We start from the raw sequence: 4,332 nt of genomic DNA, 5'->3' as shown, positions 1-4,332 counted from the left end.
TACAAGTTGGTACACGTTCCAAACTAACTAGAAGGGTCAACTAACTGGTCCAAAAGTTATTATCTATCCCGTTTTGTGTTACAAATGTCCTTTCCAAAGTCCGATAACATGATTAATATGCCACTTAAAGTCATGCACATATGAGCAATTGCATAGATCACAGCCAGACAATCAATCATGGGATTCATAATAAGCATATATATATGATTAAAAAAAAACTTCTAACTATCACCTTTCCATAACAAGTGGTGGAAATTGTTAAGGAACAGAATCAAGACCGTCATATGTAGATGTGGTACTTGAGACAATGAACCAGATTCTTGAACTCTAAGAATTTTGTCTTAAATTTTATCGACAAAATAAATCAGAATTAAGTGTCACATAATTAATCTACAAGTTATAAACTTTAACCTTGCTCTGATACCAAATGTTAGACATAAGGAGCAGGATCTTTGGTATGATTTGTAAATTAAAATTAGGAAATAAATTCTAAATTAACATACCTTGAGATATTGAAGACATTTTGGAGAAGAATTTCACAGCCGTTTCAGCAAGCCTTCCAATCACCAAAGTTGTCAACTGTAAACCTTTGCTGCCTAACCTTCCCTCACCTAACTCTCTATTCATTTATTTTAGTGATGGGTAAAAATAACGTATGTCAGAGTGATAAGAGGACCGTGAACCCTAGAGTATTTATAGAATCACAATCCCTCCCATCATAGAATTACGATAGACTCTAATATCTTCAGATATATGATACTTTATTTGTTACATATTATGATAAGATACAGCTTAATAATCACTGTAATTATCAGATAAAGTACCATATATATAATACGTCTATATACAATGAATATGTGACTTCTTACTTCCTCCAATTTATCTATCTTTAGGATTCTAAGACTATCAACATAAATCTGTTCATATGGTTACTTATCTTATAAGCTAGTGACGGGGTTTTGCTATACGTACAAGTTTAAAAAAATCTGAAATACATCTATTTTACTGCAAGTATACAGGTCAACTAGTAGTTTAGGATATATATCGGGTCGATCCCACAAAAAAGATTGAACAATTACCGGCACTACTAAAGTTTCTCTATTATTTAGACTATCAATTAATTATAACAAGCAAAACCTACTGAACTTATACAAGAAAATAACAAATGAAAGCTCCTTAGGTTATTGTATCTCTAACTATTCATGCAAGTGCTATATTTGGATCACTGATTACTACTGTCTTGATTAGCTATGGTGTAATTTCCTTATGCATATGAATTCTACTTTCGTAGTGAATCAATTATATTCATAACTAATCCATACCTATTTTCATGGTTATGAGATTAGTTACAAATTCATTTTTTCAATGAAATTACATGAAATGAATCGCTAAAACCACATAGGTGCACATTTACTCTCGTGAGTGTACTTCTTATGTTTAGCACTTCTTGAACCAGTATTAAATCTCAATTTTTATTGAAGATATACATCTTAGATAATCACAATTAATGGTGCCAGATTAATTATGATTGAAAGAGTTAAAGTGCTAAATAACTTGCTCAAATCATAGAAATCAAATAGCCAAATAATAAACACTAACAATCATAGAAAGTTCAACCAAACCTAAGACATAAACTTTAAAGATACATAATAAACACAAAATCTAGAACTTGCATATTAAGCATACTTAAGAATCCAATATAAAAGATAAAGAGTTGGAGAAGAGATAACCCATGTCACTTGAGTTTCAATTCCTCCATCTTCATCTCCATCTTCATCTAAATCTAGCCAATATACAAGAGTGGATGAGTTATACTTCTCTATACTAAAGTAACCTGACACTAAGAAAATGGAAGAGTTACATTTCTGCAGACTTCAAGCTTTTCCCGTATTTCTCCCCATCAATCTTGCAAGTTTTTGGCTATATAAAGGTAAAAGGCGGTCAAGGAATGAGGCTTACACCTCCCTTTTACAGTTGCAAAGTGTTTGTCACATGTCTAGCATTACATGTGACTTGTTGGAGGTGAAACAAGTTGTCCCCATAGAGAGTAGCCTTTTCTGACCACAATCCGGCTAGAAATCCGGCCAATTTCCAACCGGATTGCTACAGTGACTTTTTGTGCAATTTCTGTTCACTCTTCACTGAACTTTTCTTAATGATAGAGGCTGATTTAACTCTTGACCAAAACATAAAACTTGTAGCTCTTTGAGATAGCTTTACAATGAATGAAGAATCACCTCATTTGGAGTTGTATAGGCTAACAAATGACTGGAATACCCTTGACCGCTCAATGCCCTGTTTCAGCTTCGACTAATAGAAATTAGCTACTGTAATTCGACTTTTTGACCTAGAAAACCTTCAAACTGGATTTCAATGTCTTCACCAAAGTTGTAGATCTATCTTTTATCTTTAAATTTGTTCAAGAATCATCTCAATTCGATCACTGTACCTCAAGTTATAGCCGAAATATGAAAATGTATCAAAACTGTCAAAAATGCAAGTAAAAAAATGATAAAAACCTCATTTGATCACTTAAAAATATTTTTCCCCAATTATAGTCAAAATGATTCATTTTCTTCCAATAATATAACCAAAATGACTAAAAATAACATAAATTGTCATTTAATTATTACGAAAATTAGTCACTTATCAACTAGTGAGATAACAATTGAATATTGAAACAATATCATGTGGTCATGTAGGCCACACTAATATTTCCAACATGTCATTGTCTAGCTTACCTTAATTTAATCCAATTTAATGTGTTATAGCTGCTTGATGCTTCAGAACCTTTCGATTAATCAAAATCTCATTCGAAGAATTCGTATTTAGTGATCTAGAACTATATTCTACAGTAATTACGCGTGAATTGATCATTGTAACTTGAATAGCAATGTGTATTGAGATTAAAGAGGTGAGAATATCTACTGGTTTAAAGGAAGGGAAAAAAGAAAAGAAATGTGTAATCCTGCTCTTATACAGGATCCCCCTCCACATCTCCTCCCTTAGGTAAATTTTGAATATAAAGTAATCTGGAACTCTGAACCTTCACTTCTAGATCAGCTTTGAATCTATTCTGACACCAATTTTGCAATCCCCACAAAACTAACATGATGCCAACTCGTTCTTTGTAGAGAAATCTAGAGATTCAGAGTTTCATAATAGTTTTGTGGCACTAGGTTTGCACATAGTTTTGTACAACCTATATAAAGTGACACAATAAGTCACATATCAAAACTTAACATGCCAATGGCATACCTTGATCTTGAGCTGGGATGATCCTTAACCAGTCAAAAATTATTTGACAAAAAAAAAACAAAGGTATCAGAGTTACAATTAGGAATTCATTTTGTGATTTTATAATTCAAGGTATAGGAGCAATCCAAGTGTAATACGACAGCTATCATCAAATGTGGTTAAACTGGAATCCCTACCAAAAAAACAAAAAAGAAAGAAAAAAAATCCTTACTTAACCCAACTAAACCTAATTGATGAAGTGTCAAAATGTTTTAAATTTAGAAAACTAAATCGATCCTTATGGAAGATCCACTTGTATAGACTACAAATTTCCATTTCATCATACCCTAGAACTAGCTTAATTGATATGAGGTCTTTGATTCGATTCTGAAACCGTCATTTTTTTCCTTCCTTTTTATAAGACTTGGTGTCTCCCTTTGAACTAAAGGTGGAATTCAGTCAGTTAATCAGTTAAACGAAATTGGTTGAAATCGATATTTACTCTCTTGAACTTTCAACCTAAATCAAAATCAAATTCATTTTCACCAAATTGAACTCGGATTGAATTAAAATTGGAAATTAGTTTTGAAAGCAGGTAGCCACTTTTGTTCAGTTTCACGTTGATATAAAAACACAAAAAAGAATTGTACTCAATATCTAAAGAGTAAATCATGCGATTTATTAAGTTAATTTATATGAACATAGAGTAGTTATTCATAAATTCTAAATAATTGTCATCTCTTCATATGAACTACAGATCATGTGAATCAAGTGTACAAACATATAGTGTAAAAAGTAGTTCAATATTAGGCATTAATGTTACTTAGCATATATATTATCGTGAACCGCATGATGTTTATTTTTTGATTATTGGGATAATTTCAAAAACCTTCCCTGAGGTTTTCGATAATTACACGTAAATACCCTATAATATGAAAAATTACACTGCCCTCCCCTTGACTGACATATTTGATAACAAATTAAGCCCATGTGAGAAAAAGTAATCTTAAAAGTGATGATTAGTCTTGTCAAACAATTATATTTCAAGTTTGTTCTTATTGACCATACAAGAAAATGAGTTAAAATTTTGGGTAA

Source organism: Coffea arabica, chromosome 5c (assembly GCF_036785885.1).
Source record: "Coffea arabica cultivar ET-39 chromosome 5c, Coffea Arabica ET-39 HiFi, whole genome shotgun sequence".
Taxonomy (NCBI): domain Eukaryota; kingdom Viridiplantae; phylum Streptophyta; class Magnoliopsida; order Gentianales; family Rubiaceae; genus Coffea; species Coffea arabica.
Note: the sequence above shows the minus strand (reverse complement) of the source record.